This window comes from Brachyhypopomus gauderio, chromosome 6, assembly GCF_052324685.1.
Source record: "Brachyhypopomus gauderio isolate BG-103 chromosome 6, BGAUD_0.2, whole genome shotgun sequence".
Classification (NCBI taxonomy): domain Eukaryota; kingdom Metazoa; phylum Chordata; class Actinopteri; order Gymnotiformes; family Hypopomidae; genus Brachyhypopomus; species Brachyhypopomus gauderio.
Window position 1 is genome coordinate 29,411,991 of NC_135216.1, and position 25,000 is coordinate 29,436,990.

Sequence of the window (25,000 nt, forward strand, 5' to 3'; positions counted from 1 at the left end):
CACACAGGACCTTGTCCCAGGATCTGAGAGAAATCTTACATGAGCTGGACATGCCTAGGTTTCTTGTTTTCATTTATTTTTGCTTTTATACCAAAGAATGCCATCGTGTTACCATTGTTTAATGAAATGTTGGCCTCTGAAATATGGCACATTTCATCCTGAACACATACTGATCACATACTGATCATATACTGAGTACATACTGAACACATACTCAACACATACTGATCATATACTGAGTACATACTGAACACATACTGATCACATGCTCAACACAGGCTCGAGGCTTGCAGAGCTCAGGACTGAGGTGCGTCTCCTGCGCTCTGACCCTTCCTCCATACAGCAGCAGTTCCACTTATGCCCTGCAGAGGGAGCCAAAGCTGTGTGAATGTAAAAAAAGTTAGATTACCGATGCAGTGCCCAATCCTGGCAAAGATACTATAAAGCAGCAAGTGCGTGCGCACACACACACACACACACACACACACACACACACACACGCGCACACACACACACACACACACACACACACACACACACACACACACACACACACACACACACACACACACACACACACACACACACCTGCAAAACAGCAGTGCACACCTGTGCATACACACTCACTCACAAAACACCATCAGAAACACACCATCTAAGCAGTTCACATTTACACACCTGCAATTGTCTCTAGCCAATCAGAGAGTGACACTGAAATAAGTCCATCAGACAGTGACCAATCCAAAACAGAATCACAAACTGCGTGGGATTTATGCTAAGACAGGACACAGTTACAGCTAACCTAGGACATAGTTACAGCTAACCTAGGACATAGTTACATGAACACAGTTACAGCTAACCTAGGACACAGTTACAGCTAACCTAGGACATAGTTACATGAACACAGTTACAGCTAACCTAGGACACAGTTACAGCTAACCTAGGACATAGTTACATGAACACAGTTACATGAACCTAGTACATAGTTACATGAACCCAAAACATCTTCAAATTATCACCAACTGCTCACATCTGATTGTAATGTAAATATATTGTAGATTCCACTATTATTGTGAATCCCCAAATAAAATAAGTAATTTCATTAAGAAAATATACATAGGCTATATCCAAAATGAACATTTATAATTAATATGATATACTGTAATCGATAATAAAATAAAATAAAAAATAATAAACATATATATATATATATATATATATATATATATATATATATATATATATATATATATATATATATATATATATATATAAGAAAGTTCTGATGTTAAAGCTGCAGTTCACAGATCTGATGTTAAAGCTTCATTGGCCAGACGGGCCACACAGAGCCTCCTCAGTGTGTGTGTGTGTGTGTGTGTGTCTGTCTGTCTGTGTGTGTGTGTGTGTGTGTGTCTGTCTGTGTGTGTGTGTGTGTGTGTGTGTGTTTGTGTGTCTGTCTGTGTGTGTGTGTGTGTGTGTGTGTGTGTGTGTGTGTGTGTCTGTCTGTCTGTCTCTGTGTGTGTGTGTCTGTCTGTGTGTGTGTGTGTGTGTGTCTGTCTGTCTGTCTCTGTGTGTGTGTGTGTGTGTGTGTGTGTGTGTGTGTGTGTGTGTGTGTGTGTGTGTGTGTGTGTGTGTGTGTGCTACTGCTACTGAATCACATCCAGGGAGATTAACCTGCCTCACACTCTCTGCCTCACACAGTCCCCGCCCCTCTCCTCTTCTGTCTCCAACAGATTCTTACTTCACACTGTCTGTCTGTCTGTCTGTATCTCTCTCACACACCCACTCTATCTCACTATCTCTCTCTCTCTCACACTCTCATACACACACTCTCACACACACACACACACACACACACTCTCTCTCTCTCTCTTTCTCTCTCTCTCGCTCTCTCACACACACACACACACACACACACACACACACACACACACACACACACACACACACACACACACACACAGTGTTTCTGTCTCACCTCTTTGTGTCCTAATCTGCTGACGGTGCCACCTATCCCGGGTCCGTTTGAGGGGCGGACCGTGTTCTGCCCTACAGAGGTCACTTCTCTTCCAAATGTTTCATCATTTTGTCATAGCAACAATCCGGTCAGCACTCAAAATAGCCTAGTGGACCAATGATGCTTTCAGCATATCTCAAACAAATGCTCTCTCTCTGTCTCTCTCTCCCTCTTCCCCTCTTTCTTGCTCTTTCTCTCCCTATTTTCTTCTCTCTCCCTCTTTCCATCTCTGCCTATTTCTTCATTTTTTCCCTTTCTTTCTCACACTTTTTCTTGTCCTACCTATTTCTGTATATCTCCTTCCCTCTCTCCTTCACTCTCTCTACCTCTCTCTCTCCCCCTCTCACTTTTTCCTTCTCTCCCTCACTTTTTTGGTACCTCCCCTTCTCATTACCTCTCCCTCTCTCCCTTTTCCAACTTTCTCTCCATCGCTCTCCCTCCCCCTCTCCTTCTCTCCCTCCCCCTCTTCATCTCTCCCTCCCCCTCTCCCCCTCTCCTTCTCTCCCCTTGTCTCTCTCTCCACCCACACACTCCTGCAGTGTCTAAGTCTGATATATCAGGAGTCTTCCATCTACCCACAGACTACTGAGTATAAGAGACTCTACCATGTAATTTGCCCTCAACAACAACACACACCCATACACACACACCACACACAAATGCAGTCACCAGACACACACACACACACACACACACACACACACACACACACACACACACACACAGACACACACACACAAATGCACTAACATCGCACATAAACCACACAGAGACTCACAAATGTTTCCATAGCAACTCTTTAGTCTCTGACATCAGACATTAGAGTGAGGATTAGAGAGTAATGACCTTTAAGTTAAAGTTTTAAGATTATGGAGGGTTTGGGTTATGGAGGGTTTGGGTTATAGAGGGTTTGAGGGTTTGGGTTATAGAGGGTTTGGGTTATGGAGGGTTTGGGTTATAGAGGGTTTGGTTTATAGAGGGTTTGGGTTATGGAGGGTTTGGGTTATAGAGGGTTTGAGTTATAGAGGGTTTGTGTTATAGAGGGTTTGGGTTATAGAGGGTTTGGTTTATAGAGGGTTTGGGTTATGGAGGGTTTGGGTTATAGAGGGTTTGGGTTATGGAAGGTTTGGGTTATAGAGGGTTTGGGTTATAGAAGGTTTGTGTTATGGAGGGTTTGTGTTATAGAGGGTTTGGGTTATAGAGGGTTTGGTTTATAGAGGGTTTGGGTTATGGAGGGTTTGGGTTATAGAGGGTTTGGGTTATAGAGGGTTTGTGTTATGGAGGGTTTGGGTTATAGAGGGTTTGGGTTATAGAGGGTTTGGGTTATAGAGGGTTTGGGTTATGGAGGGTTTGGGTTATAGAGGGTTTGGGTTATAGAGGGTTTGGTTTATAGAGGGTTTGTGTTATGGAGGGTTTGTGTTATAGAGGGTTTGGGTTATAGAGGGTTTGGTTTATAGAGGGTTTGGGTTATAGAGGGTTTGGTTTATAGAGGGTTTGTGTTATGGAGGGTTTGGGTTATGGAGGGTTTGTGTTATAGAGGGTTTGGGTTATAGAGGGTTTGGTTTATAGAGGGTTTGTGTTATGGAGGGTTTGTGTTATGGAGGGTTTGGGTTATAGAGGGTTTGGTTTATAGAGGGTTTGGGTTATGGAGGGTTTGGGTTATGGAGGGTTTGGGTTACGGAGGGTTTGGGTTATGGAGGGTTTGTGTTATAGAGGGTTTGGGTTATGGAGGGTTTGGGTTATAGAGGGTTTGGGTTATAGAGGGTTTGTGTTATGGAGGGTTTGGGTTATGGAGGGTTTGTGTTATAGAGGGTTTGGTTTATAGAGGGTTTGAGTTATAGAGGGTTTGTGTTATAGAGGGTTTGGGTTATAGAGGGTTTGGTTTATAGAGGGTTTGTGTTATAGAGGGTTTGTGTTATAGAGGGTTTGGGTTATAGAGGGTTTGAGTTATAGAGGGTTTGTGTTATGGAGGGTTTGAGTTATAGAGGGTTTGGTTTATAGAGGGTTTGGTTGGGTTATGGAGGGTTTGAGTTATAGAGGGTTTGAGTTATAGAGGGTTTGTGTTATGGAGGGTTTGAGTTATAGAGGGTTTGGGTTATAGAGGGTTTGGTTTATAGAGGGGTTGGGTTATGGAGGGTTTGAGTTATAGAGGGTTTGTGTTATAGAGGGTTTGGGTTATAGAGGGTTTGGGTTATAGAGGGTTTGTCACTTCATGCGGGATCTTCCAGCGCAGTTACTGTGTCTGACATCACTAAACTTTCTGATGAAAGAAAAAATCAATTAGCACTTTTTGCTACGTATGCTGCACAGAGGACAGTGTTACGTAAAAATCCTGTCTGAAGTTAGCGTCCACACAGAGACAGATGCAAGACTAAAGACTATCTATCTATCTATGCAGGACAATAATGACAGACAGACTTGGGACAATAATGAGAAAGAGATGCAGGACATTCATGACACACATTAGCTTCTAAAAGCTAGTTCACTAGCCAGGAATGACAAGTGTGCCACTGTCATAATTATTCCCTCTGGAGAATAATGAGAATAATGAGAATAACGAGAATAATGAGAATAATGAGAATAACGAGAATAACGAGAATAACGAGAATAATGAGAATAATGAGAATAATGAGAATAACGAGAGTAACGAGGCCTCGTGATGCTTTGTTCATTTATATGTTCCTTTACTGTAAATTACGTAGATTTCACGTTTGTGTATGTGTGTGTGCATATAATTATTGAAATTAATTAATATTTATTAAATCACATATATTTCAGTTTTCAGTATTTCTGAAACATTTAATCTATATGCTTTAAACACTGTTACTGAAAAAACAATATTTGTTTTGGTGTTTTTTGGTGATTTACTTTTCGGGAGATGTAAATGTAAATAAAGAGTGTGCATTAGATTGTCACCTGATTTTGTTTAAAAACAACAAAAACGAAACAAAACTGCACAACACTATATAGCACTACATAGCACTTCCAAGACAGTGTTTCACACTCTGTACATGAATCCAAAGTTTAACCGCGCGATTGCAAGTTTGCCAAGTTAACGCGCGCCAGGTTAAAAAATCACAAGCGCACGATCATTTCCAGTCTGTGTCTTCCTTATTTCCTCGTGTCACCTGGACCCGTAGTCACCACACGCCTAGCAGATTAACACAGCATTTCACACAGCATTTAATCTGAACATGGACCCGTAGTCACACACACACCTAGATTAACACACAGCATTTCATCTGAACACGGACTGATGGAGAGAGTTGTGCGCCTACAGGACACTGCGGCACTTAATCCAGCCACGAGACACAGGATGGCACAGGGATGATTGTGATAAAGATAAAAAATAACTTAATTACAATATACTACCACATGCATAGATCATTATACAGTTTAAAGATGAATACGTCGTTTTGTGAAAGGACAGCAGGGGAAACGGGGCTGTGGCGGGGGAAGAGATGCGCCCTGCGCTCCCGGTAAAGGGTCCGGTCTCAGAGTACTGAGCGTAAACCGACTCGTCTTCATTTGGACTGTCGGGGTAAGGTGGACTCGAACATTCATCTCGACACCAGTACAGGGTGATGCCTCCGGATCAGGTATTTAGAAAACTCCATTACTAGAATGTCAGCATCCCATGGAAATAGAATAAAACACCAATATCTTTACATATTTAAATGAAACCTGCACTCATTGGCGAATACGGATGCCCAGTCACTGCTACTTTCCGTGTGTCTCCGGTGAAGATGCGTCTTTCTGTTAGGACTCAAACCACCGCTTCACCTGCCCGCTCAGTCACGTCCGCACGTCGCCAAAATCCGCTCTCACCATCTTCATTTATGTAACGCGATGGGACTTCTGTGCACAACTTCTCTAAAGAAACACGTATTCAGCCCAGTTTGAATTCCGCCACACTTCACTAAGAGATTTATCTCTGCACGTCGTTTGGAGGCAGCACTAGGAGGTAAGAGCGTCTCCACACGCGTTAACACGGAGTGAAGACCCCGGGGGACCCCGTTAGACAGCGCGCTCAAGTGCAGGGACACGCTACTATCTGTTACTAAACCATGTTTTAAACAGACGCTGTTATGGCTGTCAACGAAGATCTAATGGCCGCTTTTAATGATTAGTAGGTTTGTTAAAATGAAGACTGAAATTGTATTACTATGCTTCCATTTAATAATAAAATGTATGCATGTTTTTAGTTTACATTTAGTTGACTTTAAATATGGCGAATTCTGATCAAGATTTAGAGGAGGGACACAGTAACCTCTTCGTAATTTGCTTCCAAAAGTTACAAACCTCAGACTGACTACAACTATAATGTCACAATAAGTATTAATACATTTATGATTTAATTTCACGTTTTTCTACATAAATGATTATGACATTTTTATTAACATATAATGTATAGTCAGTGATAATGAATGTACAATGAATTACAAACTATTTTCACTTTTTCCCCCATATTCTTTTCTTGAAAAGGAAAAAAATCTTAATCTGAACACTGTGTCTCAGTCTCAGTCTTGACTCAGACTCTGTGTGTCCCAGTCTCAGTCTTGACTCAGATGCAGTGTCCCAGTCTCAGTCTTGACACAGACGCAGTGTCCCAGTCTCAGTCTTGACTCAGACTTTGTGTGTCTCAGTCTCAGTCTTGATTCAGACTCTGTGTCCCAGTCTCAGTCTTGATTCAGACTCAGTGTCCCTGTCTCAGTCTTGACTCAGACTCTGTGTGTCCCTGTCTCAGTCTTGACTCAGACACAGTGTCCCTGTCTCAGTCTTGACTCAGACTCCGTGTGTCCCTGTCTCAGTCTTGACTCAGACACAGTGTCCCTGTCTCAGTCTTGACTCAGACGCAGTGTTCCTGTCTCAGTCTTGACTCAGATTTTGTGTGTCCCAGTCTCAGTCTTGACCCAGACGCAGTGTCCCTGTCTCAGTCTTGACTCAGACTTTGTGTGTCTCAGTCTCAGTCTTGACTCAGACTCTGTGTGTCCCAGTCTCAGTCTTGACTCAGACTCTGTGTGTCCCAGTCTCAGTCTTGACTCAGACTCAGTGTGTCCCTGTCTCAGTCTTGACTCAGACACAGTGTCCCTGTCTCAGTCTTGACTCAGACTCTGTGTGTCCCTGTCTCAGTCTTGACTCAGACACAGTGTCCCTGTCTCAGTCTTGACTCAGACTCTGTGTGTCCCTGTCTAAGTCTTGACTCAGACACAGTGTCCCTGTCTCAGTCTTGACTCAGACTCTGTGTGTCTCAGTCTCAGTCTTGACTCAGACTGTGTGAAGTGCATCTGATGTGCTGGTGAGAGGCAGCCATGTAACCCTAACATCATCTCCTCTAGTTATCGGGTGAACTTGGTCAGTTTATTCCTTTGCTTATTGGGATAATTTCTTTGCAGGAGGTTTTACTGATTGTGCTGATTCCAACAAACTATTTAAATTAATAATTTTGTTTATGTTCACTCAAGAAATAATAAAAAAAAACAACAAAAAACACACCACCTCAATTATCACAAAACACACAGGTCAGGAGCCCTCATATGTAATGCATGAGCCACATAAAAACCTGTGTAAGGCCCCTCCTACCTGACCTGTGTAAGGCCCCTCCTACCTGACCTGTGTGAGGCCCCTCCTACCTGACCTGTGTGAGGCCCCTCCTACCTGACCTGTGTGAGGCCCCTCCTACCTGACCTGTGTAAGCCCCCTCCTACTTGACCTGTGTAAGGCCCCTCCTACTTGACCTGTGTAAGGCCCCTCCTACCTGACCTGTGTAAGGCCCCTCCTACTTGACCTGTGTAAGGCCCCTCCTACCTGACCTGTGTAAGGCCCCTCCTACTTGACCTGTGTAAGGCCCCTCTTACCTGACCTGTGTAAGGCCCCTCCTACCTGACCTGTGTAAGGCCCCTCCTACCTGACCTGTGTAAGGCCCCTCCTACTTGACCTGTGTAAGGCCCCTCCTACCTGACCTGTGTAAGGCCCCTCCTACTTGACCTGTGTAAGGCCCCTCTTACCTGACCTGTGTAAGGCCCCTCCTACCTGACCTGTGTAAGGCCCCTCCTACCTGACCCATGAGCCGTGTAAAGTCTCTTCATGACCTGTGAGTCAAAGAGCGATAGACAGTTTTTATAAAGTCTTTAAACACTTCACAGCCTTCAGACACTTCCTGTAGAGACAAAGAAGCAGTGTTGGGTTGTGGTGCTGTGAGGTAGTGATACTGTTTCAATGATGGGAATATATGCTGTTATAATGTTGTGCATTGATACAATGTTGGGTAATGATGATGTCACAGTGTTGGACAGTGATGATGTTACAGTATTGGACAGTGATACTGTTACAGTGTTGGACAGTGATGCTGTTACAGTGTTGGACAGTGATGATGTTTCAGTGTTGGACAGTGATGATGTTACAGTGTTGGACAGTGATAATGTTACAGTGTTGGACAGTGATGCTGTTACAGTGTTGGACAGTGATAATGTTTCAGTGTTGAGTAATGATGCTGTTACAGTGTTGCACAGTGATGCTGTTTCAGTGTTGAGTAATGATGCTGTTACAGTGTTGAACAGTGATGCTGTTACAGTGTTGCACAGTGGTGCTGTTACAGTGTTGGACAGTGATGCTGTTACAGTGTTGGACAGTGATGCTGTTACAGTGTTGGACAGTGATGCTGTTTCAGTGTTGAGTAATGATGCTGTTACAGTGTTGTACAGTGATAATGTTACAGTGTTGGACAGTGATGCTGTCACAGTGTTGGACAGTGATGCTGTTACAGTGTTGGACAGTGATGATGTTACAGTGTTGGACAGTGATGATGTTTCAGTGTTGGACAGTGATGATGTTACAGTGTTGTACAGTGATACTGTTACAGTGTTGGACAGTGATGATGTTTCAATGTTGGACAGTGATGCTGTTACAGTGTTGGACAGTGATACTGTTACAGTGTTGGACAGTGATGATGTTTCAGTGTTGGACAGTGATGCTGTTACAGTGTTGGACAGTGATGCTGTTTCAGTGTTGAGCAATGATGCTGTTACAGTGTTGTACAGTGATAATGTTACAGTGTTGGACAGTGATGCTGTCACAGTGTTGGACAGTGATGCTGTTACAGTGTTGGACAGTGATGATGTTACAGTGGAATAGGGAAGGGATAGTCTCCACAAAAACTAAGAAAATAAGAGCATGAAAAATCTTGAAGTATGCAGTCCACAGAGTCACATGTATTGCATAACACGCTCCTGTTCTTGTACCAAACCCGTACAGTAGAACCCCAGAACTCGACCGCCTCAGTACTCGACATATTAGCAGAAAATTTTGTCTCTGAGCTCAAACAAAACTTTGGAGTCCGACCGACTCATGTGACTTTTGTAAACAAAATACAGTTTGTGCTTCGGTCACATGACACTAGTTGGCGTTAGTTGGTGTTGTTGTTCAATGGGTTTTAAACCCATCCTATCACTATGGTGATATACTCTTCTCATTTCACTGTTCACACCAACAGTGAGAAGTATTATTTACTTTCCTTTACTTGCAGGAAGTCATGCTCATCAATGTCCAAACCGTGGTGGACTCCAGGAGGGTTTAGTCAGTGGTGTCAGGAACGGGAGGTCCACACAGGAGCTACAGTTCAGGGAGAGAATCCAGCTGCTGTCACACAGTCTTCAACACTGTGAGTTCATTTTGATGTCTGTAAGGAGGAAGACCACAAGCTACAAAGGCGTATTAAATCGTAAGGGGGAGAATGCAGATCATCCTGGGTAGCATGCTAGTTTTTTTATGACAGTCTATAGTTTATGTGTTTACAGACATCACCCAACGTAGTGGACATGCTAGAACAATAAAAGAAAATCACAAAAAAACCCAAAACGACACAAAACATCAAAGTAATACAACACACTCAGATTGTCCTCAATTCCATGCTATCCTATCACATCTCCCCCTCTTTCTAGGTGATTATCCCAATCACCATGTTATGAACTCTAGGAACCTCTCACTATACCTCATGGGCTTCCATTACCTTGAGTCCTGCTGTGAATGTTTAACTACAGTCTGCCCTTCCTCTGAATCTTCCTCAGGTAAGTCTATACATAGGCTGGGTCTCTAGGCTCATGGATCTGGTCTGTGGATCTCTAGGCTCAGGGATCTGGTCTGTGGATCTCTAGGCTCAGGGATCTGGTCTGCGACTGCCACTGTTGTCTTCAGATTGTTCATCATGGATCTGAATCCATACATTTGTAAAGCTGCCTTGTAATGAGCGCACAACATACACTTGACTTGACTTTTCTCCTGCTCGCTGCTTCTGGCCTTGTGCGATGACTTGTGTGATGACTTGTGCGATGACTTGTGCGATGCTTCTGGCCTTCTTGTTGGAGAGCATTTGTATGATTGTAATGCTGGATGGTGACTCACCTGAATCATGGGCCTGTACTGGAATTAAACGTCTAGATGATGAAGGAGGTTTGCAAGTGCCACTTTGATGCATCCCCTAATGAACCTAACAAGGTCTGATTAAATCACTCACAGGGTCTAATTAACTCACTCACTGATAAACTCATTACCCCTCCTGGGATGATACAAATTTGGAGAGGCTCAACTGCTTGCCTAATGGCCCAAACTGTAGTAGTTGCCGTCTGGTCCATCCATATATAGAAAACAACCAGAATTTATGGGTTAGTGTCTTCAAGTTTTCCTAAAGTCATATATTCAATAGCCACTATCTTCATTGGGCGAGATATAAGAATGGGGTTCAAGGTGGCCCCTACTGGTCCAGCCTTAATCTTAATCTTTATCTGGAGACAGTTTTTCCACTTCGTCCTCGCTCCCAGCTTTGGACAAAACTAACTCCACAGGATAGTTTCAGTTAATGCAGCATAACTGTTCCAATCCTGAAGACTGGCAGGACACCCTCGCCTATAGCCCCCCCGCTGGGCAGCTCCCCTGTCCTCCACCACTACATGTAGGATTTGCCCTCCTCCTCCACCTTCCTGCCCCTCCAGGTCTCTGCACTTGGACATCCTACAGCCCTACCTCCCTCCTGATGGTCTGGGCCAACCTAAAGACAACATCTGCATTCTCAACATATTCATTAGCTAAACCTGGTTGGTGTATGATGGCAAATTGGTAGTAAACTAACTGGGTCATTTTTGTTCAGTAGCTCCATGGCATGTGGAATCTAGAGAAACCAAGGGACTATTGTCATTGAAAACACCCGTGTATTTTTTAATGAAGGTCCATTTGAGGGCGTGCTCTTCTGGCTGTAATGGGCCAGAGTTGTGGTCATTCAGCTCCACGCAGGCCTGCACTAGCATGTACACTGACCCTTCTCCCCTCCTGGACCTGTGCTAACACAGCTCTGAGGCCGGCAAAACTAGCATCTATATAAAGATGAAATGCCTGCGAAAAGTCAGCAAAAGCTAATAAGGGAGCACTCAGTAAGGTGTTTTGATTTTCAGAAGCATCAGCACATTCTATGGTCCAGTCTATCAGCTGATCTTTCTTATATAGTGTGCCTTGCCTGTTAAGAGGCTGGAGAGAGGGCTGCTGTTTTAGAAAAAAAAAAAGAAATATAGTAACCTACAAACCTCAGAACCTCACACACAGTGTTTGATTAACACTTTGGATGCTTATAGGCACCTTGAAGTGAGTCACTGATCCATTCCAGCTCTCTCTCTTAACCCTTAACCCTTAACCTTTAACCCTGCGCTGGTTTTCTATTCTCTGACACAAGCTCACAAGATTATTTCACTCTGTAGGTGAATCTCTACAGGCAACTGATGAGTTAATGGTGCCACTCCTACCTCCCCGTCCATGGTCTCTTCATCAGGGCTCACTACTAAGACCTGCTGATTTTACTCTTAGCTGTGTGGGGCACAGACACTTTAAATGTAGCACATGTGTTTTCTACATTAAAGGCCTGTGTGTTATACCCCTCTGTGGGCAAATAATGTTCAAAATGCCCACCATTGCTACATGATTGGTATAGTAAGTCCACTTGCAGGTCCCACTGGAAGGTTGTCACAGGGATGATCAGTGTTTGCTCTCAGGATGATGTTCCCCAACAGATGATTTATTTTCTGTCCTGATGATGACTGGTACCTAACTTCTTCTACAAAGTTCTTCCGGACAGAGATCTGCTCTTTTATGTCCAAGTCATCCATCTGGTTTTCCTGTTTTAGATGACACTACTAGCCTGACCATGTTCATCTGTGCAGACGTCTGTGTGTTTGAACCTTCGTACCAGCCCCAGCGTCTCCAGCACTCCAGAAATGGGGCATGACCGATGTTCTCATCGGGGGTCAAACTTCCTGAACTCTCAGCTCTACTATCACTGTTTGGACTGTGAGGGCTGCGTTGTCATAGCATTCAAAAGCAAGACTTCCCTTCATGCTTCACCTTTTAGTGCCCCAATAACACGATCAACTTCCTGGATTCTTCTAAGGCCAGGAACCATAAACAAGGCATCAGTCTATCAACCAATCATAAAGATTATTATTATTATTATTATTATTATTATTATTATTATTATTATTATTTTATATTATTATCAGTCTATCAACCAATGATAAAGATTATTATTATTATTATTTTATATTATTATCAGTCTATCAACCAATGATAAAGATTATTAGGGGTCCAAGCACTGAAGGTGCTGGAACCCTATTGTTTTTGTTCCGATTATTATTAGGGGTCCAAGCACCAGCGGTGCTGGAACCCTATTGGTTTTGTTCCGATTATTAGGGTTCACACACACATAGTGTGGGAACCCTATTGTAATTGTTAGGATTTTTAGGGTTCACACACACATAGTGTGGGAACCCTATTGTAATTGTTAGAATTTTTCTTTCTTATTATTCTTTGTCCCATTTTTTGACCTAAAACGTATTGTGCAGCCTAGACCGTAATGCCTAGAAACCCCAAACTTGGCAAAAAGGTTCAGTTAACTCCAAGGACCAGATTCCCATACAGGGACCCAAATTGGCCTGATGGTGGCGCTATAGCAGACCATATTGACGTTTTGTCCATATCTCCTACACCGTAAGTCCTAGAACCAAAATTCCAGTTCCTATACATTCCTTGACTAAATTCAATAGGACAATTAATATACAACCATTAAGCTCCGCCCACTTAGATTTCGAGTTAATTTGCATAATGTGCAAAATCACACACATATTTGAGCGCGAACTAGTCCCTGGATTTTTCACATACATGCACATATGTGGTATCAAAACGTTCAGAAGAGTCTGAACTTTAAAATGTATCCAACAAAAATGCTAATTTCTTCACTACCTAGTCAGTATAAGCCAATCAAATGAGGGGGCGTAAATTCAATAGTAAATTTTGCGCATATGGAGCTCTAACTTAAGAAAACTTGCATGTAATGAGATGGCACTTCACAGACAGCTTTCCTGTGAGGGTCTGGGGCAGCTCGCAGAGGTTGCCATACCTCACCTGCTAGGGGGCGCTATAACATGCAAAAATTTGCCCCATGCACTCAGATTGGCCGATCCACATGAAACTTGACAGACATCATCTATGGGCTTCTGGAAACCAGGTCCTAAAGCAGACATGCCATACTTCCAAAATGGCTGACGTAATCGGCCAATCAGTGATCGGCACGCGTTTGACAGGCTTACAATTTGTCGATCTGCACGAAACCTCTTGGGTGTGGACAAGTGCACGCCCCCTATGACATAATCCAGCCGGGTGTCGATTGGCCACTGGGGGGCGCTATTGCAAAAAAAGCAAGTGTATCCCCTACATAATTCCACTTGGGAACATGCAATTGGACTCTTTTGATTCCTTGCAGTAGTGCGAACAACTTTCCCATTACATGTCCTATTAAAAAATGCACAGTTTATTTACAGTTAATAATAGTTTGAAATCATCACTTTTCATACTCCTCCTAGGATTTTCATACTATCATGTCAAGCAAAGTCTTATAATACTCTACAGAGTGTGAAATCAAAAAACAATCCAAAGATTTTGGATTTGAGGACACTTATACCTGCTAAATATTTTTTTATGGACAGCATCGATACATATAATATTCATATTCTTAAAGCTCTTTCATATTTTACCCAATTCTGACCAAAATGCACAAGCCCATTCAGAATCCCATCCTGAACAAATTTGTCAAGTTTAATCTAAATCGGTTATCGTATGGCTCTACAGTGCAGTATTATATACAATGCATAAGAATGCATGTAAAGTCCCTCTGTCACCTTCTCCTTCTCACACGCACGCAGCCTGAAACTCACACTCTCAGTCTCTCTCACACTCTCACCCACATTCCCCCTCCCATCTCTGTGCCCTAAGTAAACATTGCTCTGGCTACCTAGATCTCTCTGTGTCTATGAACCAGGCACACACACATACAGGCGCAAGCAGGCCTTCCTATAGCATTCACAATGACACTTCCCTAGCCATACCCACCCATATCTCAGTGACTAACACATGCTCATACAAACTGATATTTGGCTTCTTTTTTGTCTCTCTCTCTCACACAAACACACAGACACACACACCTTTATACCTATATGTATGTATAGTTTCTATGTATATTTATGTATGTATGTATTAGTATATGTTGTCATAGTTTGAATACATATACTACCACACACACACACACACACACACACACACACACTTCTACCTAAATGTATGTATAGTTTGTATGCATATCTATAGTATATGTATAGTATATGTCAGTCATACCAGTGATGTCAGTCATATCAGACATGCCAGTCCAGTCATGTCAGTTATATCAGTCATGTTCTGCCAGTCATGTAAGTCATGTCATGCCAATCATTTCAGTCCAGTCATATCAGTCCTATCAGTCATGTCAGTCAAATCTTCAAATCATTAGTCATGCCAGTTATGTCAGTCATATCAGTCATGTTAATTTTGTTCGTCATGCCAGAGATGTCATTCCAGTCATGCCAGTCATATCAGTTATGTCAGTAATGCCAGTCATGTCAGTCATGCCAGGCTTTGCAGACTACATTCATACTTTGAATACACAGGCAGTCATGTTAGGCGTGCTACGTGTGCAAGGAGTGAAATAACAAAGCATAGTCTCTGGCTCCCTCAATCTCTCTCTGTCAGTAATATAGAGGCCCAATCATGTATAGACAAGTGCAGGCCTTCCTATACTGTTCACATAGATGCAGCTCTAGCCAGATGTGCTATTTTTGTGTCTCCCTTTCTGACACACGCAGATGTCATCACACTCTACATCTGTAGAGCACACACTGGCCAAACCCAAACAGCTTTTTTTTCACTTTTAGGTCTAATTAGGGTTCACACACACAGTGTGGGAACCCTATTGTAATTGCTGGTATTTTTCTTATTAGGGTTCACACACACATAGTGTGGGAACCCTATTGTAATTGTTAGGGTTTTTCTTTCTTATTATTATTCTTTGTCCCATTTTTTGACCTAAAACGTATTGTGCAGCCTAGACCGTAATGCCTAGAAACCCCAAACTTGGCAAAAAGGTTCAGTTAACTCCAAGGACCAGATTCCCATACAGGGACCCAAATTGGCCTGATGGTGGCGCTATAGCAGACCATATTGACTTTTTGTCCATATCTCCTACACCGTAAGTCCTAGAACCAAAATTCCAGTTCCTATACATTCCTTGACTAAATTCAATAGGACAATTAATATACAACCATTAAGCTCCGCCCACTTAGATTTCGAGTTAATTTGCATAATGTGCAAAATCACACACATATTTGAGCGCAAACTAGTCCCTGGATTTTTCACATACATGCACATATGTGGTATCAAAACGTTCAGAAGAGTCTGAACTTTAAAATCTATCCAACAAAAATGCTAATTTCTTCACTACCTAGTCAGTATAAGCCAATCAAATGAGGAGGCGTAAATTCAATAGTAAATTTTGCGCATATGGAGCTCTAACTTAAGAAAACTTGCATGTAATGAGATGGCACTTCACAGACAGCTTCCCTGTGAGGGTCTGGGGCAGCTCGCAGAGGTTGCCATACCTCACCTGCTAGGGGGCGCTATAACATGCAAAAATTTGCCCCATGCACTCAGATTGGCCGATCCACATGAAACTTGGCAGACATCATCTATGGGCCTCTGGGAACCAGGTCCTAAAGCAGACACTCCATACTTCCAAAATGGCTGACGTAATCGGCCAATCAGTGATCGGCACGCGTTTGACAGGCTTACCATTGGTCGATCTGCACGAAACCTCTTGGGTGTGGACAAGTGCACGCCCCCTATGACATAATCCAGCCAGGTGTCGATTGGCCACTGGGGGGCGCTATTGCAAAAAAAGCAAGTGTATCCCCTACATAATTCCACTTGGGAACATGCAATTGGACTCTTTTGATTCCTTGCAGTAGTGCGAACAACTTTCCCATTACATGTCCTATTAAAAAATGCACAGTTTATTTACAGTTAATAATAGTTTGAAATCATCACTTTTCATACTCCTCCTAGGATTTTCATACTATCATGTCAAGCAAAGTCTTATAATACTCTACAGAGTGTGAAATCAAAAAACAATCTAAAGATTTTGGATTTGAGGACACTTATACCTGCTAAATATTTTTTTAATGGACAGCATCGATACATATAATATTCATATTCTTAAAGCTCTTTCATATTTTACCCAATTCTGACCAAAATGCACAAGCCCATTCAGAATCCCATCCTGAACAAATTTGTCAAGTTTCATCTAAATCGGTTATCGTATGGCTCTACAGTGCAGTATTATATACAATGCATAAGAATGCATGTAAAGTCCCTCTGTCACCTTCTCCTTCTCACACGCACGCAAGCTGAAACTCACACTCTCAGTCTCTCTCACACTCTCACCCACATTCCCCCTCCCATCTCTGTGCCCTAAGTAAACATTGCTCTGGCTACCTAGATCTCTCTGTGTCTATTAACCAGGCACACACACATACAGGCGCAAGCAGGCCTTCCTATAGCATTCACAATGACACTTCCCTAGCCATACCCACCCATATCTCAGTGACTAACACATGCTCATACAAACTGATATTTGGCTTCTTTTTTGTCTCTCTCTCACACAAACACAGACACACACACCTTTATACCTATATGTATGTATAGTTTCTATGTATACTTATGTATGTATGTATTAGTATATGTTGTCATAGTTTGAGTACATACACTACCACACACACACACACACACTTCTACCTAAATGTATGTAGTTTGTATGCATATCTATAGTATATGTATAGTATATGTAAGTCATGCCAGTGATGTCAGTCATATCAGACATGCCAGTCATGTTCTGCCAGTCATGTAAGTCATGTCATGCCAATCATTTCAGTCCAGTCATATCAGTCATGTCAGTCAAATCATCAAATCATTACAGTCATGCCAGTTATGTCAGTCATATCAGTCATGTTAATTTTGTTCGTCATGGCAGTGATGTCATTCCAGTCATGCCAGTCATGTCAGTCATGTAATGCCAGGCTTTGCAGACTACATTCATACTTTGAATACATGGGCAGTCATGTTAGGCATGCTAGGTGTGTAAAGAGTGAATTAACAAAGCATAGTCTCTGGCTCCCTCAATCTATCTCTGTCGGTGATATACAGGCCCAATCATGTATAGACACATGCAGGCCTTCCTATATTGTTCACATAGATGCAGCCCTAGCCAGATGTGCTGTTTCTGTGTCTCCCTTTCTGACACATGCAGATGTCATTACACACTATCTGTAGAGCACACACTGGCCAACCCCAAACAGCTTCTTTTCACTTTTAGGTCTAAAGGACCTTTTGGGCTTCCTTTTGCTTATTGTGTGTGTGAACCCGCCTATCGCCGCTTGCGGCTATATTTCTTTCTTATTATTATTCTTTGTCCCATTTTTTGACCTAAAACGTATTGTGCAGCCTAGACCGTAATGCCTAGAAACCCCAAACTTGGCAAAAAGGTTCAGTTACCTCCAAGGACCAGATTCCCATACAGGGAGCCAAATTGGCCTGATGGTGGCGCTATAGCGGACCATATTGACTTTTTGTCCATATCTCCTACACCGTAGGTCCTAGAACCAAAATTCCAGTTCCTATACATTCCTTGACTAAATTCAATAGGACAATTAATATACAACCATTAAGCTCCGCCCACTTAGATTTCGAGTTAATTTGCATAATGTGCAAAATCACACACATCTTTGAGCGCGAACTAGTCCCTGGATTTTTCACATACATGCACATATGTGGTATCAAAACGTTCAGAAGAGTCTGAACTTTAAAACGTATCCAACGAAAATGCTAATTTCTTCACTACCTAGTCAGTATAAGCCAATCAAATGAGGGGGCGTAAATTCAATAGTAAATTTTGCGCATATGGAGCTCTAACTTAAGAAAACTTGCATGTAATGAGATGGCACTTCACAGACAGCTTCCCTGTGAGGGTCTGGGGCAGCTCGCAGAGGTTGCCATACCTCACCTGCTAGGGGGCGCTATAACATGCAAAAATTTGCCCCATGCACTCAGATTGGCCGATCCACATGAAACTTGGCAGACATCATCTATGGGCCTCTGGAAACCAGGTCCTAAAGCAGACATGCCATACTTCCAAAATGGCTGACGTAATCGGCCAATCAGTGATCGGCACGCGTTTGACAGGCTTACAATTGGTCGATCTGCACGAAACTTCTTGGGTGTGGACAAGTGCACGCCCCCTATGACATAATCCAGCCGGGTGTCGATTGGCCACTGGGGGGCGCTATTGCAAAAAAAGCAAGTGTATCCGCTACGTAATTCCACTTGGGAACATGCAATTGGACTCTTTTGATTCCTTGCAGTAGTGCGAGCAACTTTCCCATTACATGTCCTATTAAAAAATGCACAGTTTATTTACAGTTAATAATAGTTTGAAATCATCACTTTTCATACTCCTCCTAGGATTTTCATACTATCATGTCAAGCAAAGTCTTATAATACTCTACAGAGTGTAAAATCAAAAAACAATCCAAAGATTTTGGATTTGAGGACACTTATACCTGCTAAATATTTTTTTAATGGACAGCATCGATACATATAATATTCATATTCTTAAAGCTCTTTCATATTTTACCCAATTCTGACAAAAATGCACAAGCCCATTCAGAATCCCATCCTGAACAAATTTGTCAAGTTTCATCTAAATCGGTTATCGTATGGCTCTACAGTGCAGTATTATATACAATGCATAAAAATGCATGTAAAGTCCCTCTGTCACCTTCTCCTTCTCACACGCACGCAAGCTGAAACTCACACTCACAGTCTCTCTCACACTCTCACCCACATTCCCCCTCCCATCTCTGTGCCCTAAGTAAACATTGCTCTGGCTACCTAGATCTCTCTGTGTCTATTAACCAGGCACACACACATACAGGCGCAAGCAGGCCTTCCTATAGCATTCACAATGACACTTCCCTAGCCATACCCACCCATATCTCAGTGACTAACACATGCTTATACAAACTGATATTTGGCTTCTTTTTTGTCTCTCTCTCACACAAACACACAGACACACACACCTTTATACCTATATGTATGTATAGTTCCTATGTATACTTATGTATGTATGTATTAGTATATGTTGTCATAGTTTCAGTACATACACTACCACACACACACACACACACTTCTACCTAAATGTATGTATAGTTTGTATGCATATCTGTCCAGTCATAACAGTCATGTCAGTCCAGTCATGTCAGTCATTTCAGTCCAGTCATATCAGTCATGTCAGTCCAGTCATGTCAGACATAAGTCATGTCAGTCATATCAGTCATGTCATTACAGTCATGCCAGTCATGTCACTCATTCCAGTTATGTCAGTCATATCAGTCATATTACTTTTGTTCATCATGCCAGTGATGTCATTTCAGTCATGCCAGTCATATCAGTTATGTCAGTCATGCCAGTCATGTCAGTCATGTAATGCCAGGCTTTGCAGACTACATTCATACTTTGAATACACGGGCAGTCATGTTAGGCGTGCAAGGTGTGCAAGGAGTGAATTAACAAAGCATAGTCTCTGGCACCCTCAATCTCTCTCTGTCTGTAATATACAGGCCCAATCATGTATAGACACATGCAGGCCTTCCTATATTGTTCACATAGATGCAGCCCTAGCCAGATGTGCTATTTCTGTGTCTCCCTTTCTGACACACGCAGATGTCATCACACACTATCTGTAGAGCACACACTGGCCAAACCCAAACAGCTTCTTTTCACTTTTAGGTCTAAAGGACCTTTTGGGCTTCCTTTTGCCTATTGAGGCCAAAATATGCCTATTTGTGTGTGAACCCGCCAATCGCCGCTTGCGGCTATATTTATTATTATTATTATTCTTCTTTTTCTGCCTTAAAACGCGTCGTGCAGCCTAAACCGTAAGTCCTACAGACTTCTCCTTTGGCCAACTTGTAGTACTCCTCTCCGCTACTCAGGCGCAACACGCCAGCCCGATCCGACCATAGGTGGCGCTATAGCGCACAAAATCGCATGAAAAAGTTTACACAGGTGTTTCTCCTACACCGTATGTCCTAGAGATAAAATTCAAACTGCATCTGATCAGGCATGAGCTCATCTAAAAAAAGTTCTATTGAAGCTATATGCTCCGCCCCTTACATGTCGAGCTAATTTGCATAATATGCAAATTTGCACACATTTTTGAGCGCGTACTAGTCCCTGGATTTTTCACATACATGCACATATGTGGTATCCAGGCGCTCACAAGAGTCTGAACTTTAATTGTTATGGAGCCAAAGTGCACATTTCTGCACATGGGCGTGGCCACATGCATCACAAGTCAAGCGTAGAAAATTCCTTCGCCAAAAATCCACATATTCTGCTGTATCTCAGGCATACTTTCATGTATTCACTCCAAATTTCACACACATGTACCTATTGGGTGTCTAGACTGGTACATACATTTTGGCAGACATGCACACCTAGGTGGCGCTATAACGGCCAAAAAACTCTCCTGCCCACACCGATTGGCCAAATAACTCCAAACTTGGTACGCATCATCTATATGCACCTATGACACAGGTCCTTGACCTGCACCATCATATGTCCAATATGGCCGCCGCTATCGACCAATCAGCTTTCAGTTCACATTTCACAAGCTTATCATATGCCAATCAACATGAAACTCACATATTATGTTCATCTACACACCCTCTAAGACATACTCAAGTATGACGGGAATTGCACCACTAGGTGGCGCTATACTAGAATTTCCTAAATTACCCCTACATCTTTCTTATACATGCACACACATGCAATGGCCTACCTATAGGTTTCATATACAATTGCTTCACCCATACCTACCCAGTGATTACACACACATGCTTACGCATCTCAGGCGTGCCAGATGGTACCCATACCCTGCGCTTGGACCCCGTAATTGCCGCTTGCGGCTATATTTATTATTATTATTCTTCTTTTTCTGCCTTAAAACGCGTCGTGCAGCCTAAACCGTAAGTCCTACAGACTTCTCCTTTGGCCAACTTGTAGTACTCCTCTCCGCTACTCAGGCGCAACACGCCAGCCCGATCCGACCATAGGTGGCGCTATAGCGCACAAAATCGCATGAAAAAGTTTACATAGGTGTTTCTCCTACACCGTATGTCCTAGAGATAAAATTCAAACTGCATCTGATCAGGCATGAGCTCATCTAAAAAAAGTTCCATTGAAGCTATATGCTCCGCCCCTTACATGTCGAGCTAATTTGCATAATATGCAAATACCCACACATTTTTGAGCGCGTACTAGTCCCTGGATTTTTCACATACATGCACATATGTGGTATCCAGGCGCTCACAAGAGTCTGAACTTTAATTGTTATGGAGCCAAAGTGCACATTTCTGCACATGGGCGTGGCCACATGCATCACAAGTCAAGCGTCGAAAATTCCTTCGCCAAAAATCCACATATTCTGCTGTATCTCAGGCATACTTTCATGTATTCACTCCAAATTTCACACACATGTACCTATTGGGTGTCTAGACCGGCACATACATTTTGGCAGACATGCACACCTAGGTGGCGCTATAACGGCCAAAAAACTCTCCTGCCCACACCGATTGTCCAAATAACTCCAAACTTGGTACGCATCATCTATATGCACCTATGACACAGGTCCTTGACCTGCACCATCATATGTCCAATATGGCCGCCGCTATCGACCAATCAGCTTTCAGTACACCTTTCACAAGCTTATCATATGCCAATCAACATGAAACTCACATATTATGTTCATCTACACACCCTCTAATACATATCAAAGTATGACGGGAATTGCACCACTAGGTGGCGCTATACTAGAAATTCCTGAATTACTCCTACATGCTTTCATGTAGAAGGACAATCATGATCTCATATGATTCTATGCAAAATCACTAACAACTTTGTAATTGCAAGTGCTTTGCAAAAAAGTACAGATTTTTGTGTATAATCCAATACATATAATTTACACTTTTCATACTAGTCCTAGGATTTTCACTCCATCACCTCAAATCACATATTATAATATCCAGCAGCATGTGAAATACAAAACTGGTGGAACAAATTCTAAGATTCTTGCAATTTAATATTTTTCATATGCATCACAATGGTACCGTCATGACATATGAACTGCATATTTCAAAAACTCCCCTATATAATGTCTGATTGTTATGAAAATGGACAGACACATTCAGAAGACCACTGAGGTGATATCTGCCAAGTTTGTGCCAAATCCATCCACAAATGGTTGTACTGTGAATATTTTCATTTTCTTTGCGGAACATGCATGCAGATCAAAGGTCATTCTTTTCCTCAAAAGAGTTAGAGTTGAGACTGTAATCCAGTCAGACCCATTAGCTCAATGGGTAGAGCAATGTGCTCCCAGCCACAATGCACGTGGACAACGGGGGTTCGAATCCCACGTTGGGCAGTATTCCACCATAAGTTTAAAAAGCTGCCATTTCGATTCTGTTTTTTGAGCAGGTACTTCATTCACGAACGTGCTTCATATACTTTCATGTACATTTCATAAAGCTTTACATAATGTTGTGCCAGTGGGTGCAAAATCTTGCCAAACCTCAGCTTGGACCCCGTAATCGCCGCTTGCGGCTATATTTATTATTATTATTATTATTATTATTATTATTATTATTATTATTATTATTATTATTATTATTATCATCATCATCAGTCTATCAACCAATGCCCAAACTTAATCTGGCTGCATGTCCCTAAAAATCTATGGTGGTACCCCCTCATGGTATCCATGGTACCTCCTCATGGTATCCATGGTACCCCCTCATGGTATCCATAGTACCCCCTCATGGTATCCATGGGGACTGGCCCCACACCTTGCTCCCTAGACATCTTGTGTTGAGTGGGTTGTGTAGTGGGGCAAGAGTCCAATCAACTATGCCAAAAATAATGTCACATTTAATAATGTCATACTAGTTTAATCCTGTTTAGTTTAAGTTTAATACTGCCAACTTTGATATTAACAATTGCAGGAATTTTGGATCCCAGACCAAAACAACACAATCTAAACACCAAGGTCAGTATTAACAATTAATTTTATTACTACAGGAAAAATTATTCAGACAAACCAAACATTAAGGTAGTCCACATATTAAGGTAGTCCACATATCAAAAAGGAAAATGGAAAATCACAGTAGAAATCAACAAATTAAAACCCTTAAAGAAGTTCCCATATGCAGAGACCACAGAGTCAGAAATACCGTGTGTAATGTGACTCCTGGTTGTGCATCAAACCCCAGTTCACGAGAACATTCATCTCTTCTGCTTCTCAGAAGTCTGCTTGTTTAGCCAAGTGGGATGATGACATCACAGGGAATGTGGAGTCTATAATAAATAAAAGTCAATAAAATCTGGTTGAGCAAAAGCAGCGATTCCCCTCGTGGTTAGCGAGACACATCCCTTTGTAGATCCTCTCATATGCACACTGCTGTCCAGACCTTCGCCCTCACTCCCAGTTTTGGACAGATGTCTGCATGTTCTCCTCCACTCTTTCACGCTCTGACACCTCTGTCCACTTCACCAGAGTCCCCAACATTGGAGCCCTGATCTGTGCCTTTCACACAAGCAGGGATCCTATCACTATGGTGATATACTCTTCTCCTGTTCACACCAACTGTGAGAAGTATTATTTACTTTCCTTTACTTGCAGGAAGTCATGCTCATCAATGTCCAAACCGTGGTGGACTCCAGGAGGGTTTAGTCAGTGGTGTCAGGAACAGGAGGTCCACACAGGAGCTACAGTTCAGGGAGAGAATCCAGCTGCTGTCACACAGTCTTCAACACTGAGTTCATTTTGATGTCTGTAAGAAAGAAGACCATAAACTGGTGAGTGATTGGCTAGAGTCAAATGAAAATGAATGAACTACATGACATGAACAATGTCACCTTTACTCTCTGCTATAGCTCTCTTCCTCTTTGGACACACTCAAACACACACTCACATCTTACATTCAGTAGGGGATTCAGTTTGTATGCGTGCGCATGTGTGTGTGTCTTAGTTCCCTGGGTCTCTGCTTGTGGTCTGTGTGTGGTGGAAATCAGGACAGTAGATGTGTTTTCTCTGCCTGTGAGTCACAGAAAAATGTTCTCACACAGTCCCACGCAGCATTCAAACCCCTCTTTCACACACACACACACACACACACACACACACACACACACACACACACACACACACACACACACACACACACACAGACACACACACACAGTGAGATAAAAGCTTCACTTATACACATTACAGATTTTATTATGATCAATAATAATACTGTAAGTAAGTGTCACAATGACAGGAACAGGTTCAACATTCATGTACACAACTATATGTACAGATACAATATACATGTACAGACATATCTAAAGCGTGTGCGCACACACACACACACACACACACACACACACACACACACACACACACATCTAATGCACACAGACACACAT

The 25,000-nt window shown here is 42.4% G+C and overlaps 1 protein-coding gene across 2 annotated transcripts in view; it reads left to right on the plus strand.

Annotated features, from left to right (window-relative positions):
* The first annotated feature begins 5,140 nt into the window (after positions 1-5,140).
* Positions 5,141-25,000, plus strand: part of kcnj4 (potassium inwardly rectifying channel subfamily J member 4) — a 35,252-nt gene continuing 15,392 nt past the window's right edge. The window contains exons 1-5 of one of the 2 annotated variants that reach the window (XM_077010338.1): positions 5,141-5,616; positions 5,781-5,981; positions 9,543-9,677; positions 9,958-10,083; positions 24,210-24,385. The gene's annotated coding sequence lies outside the window, so the exon portion shown is untranslated. Of the gene's footprint in view, positions 5,982-9,542; positions 9,678-9,957; positions 10,084-24,209; positions 24,386-25,000 lie in introns of both variants that reach the window. The other variant, XM_077010337.1, reaches the window with a different exon arrangement.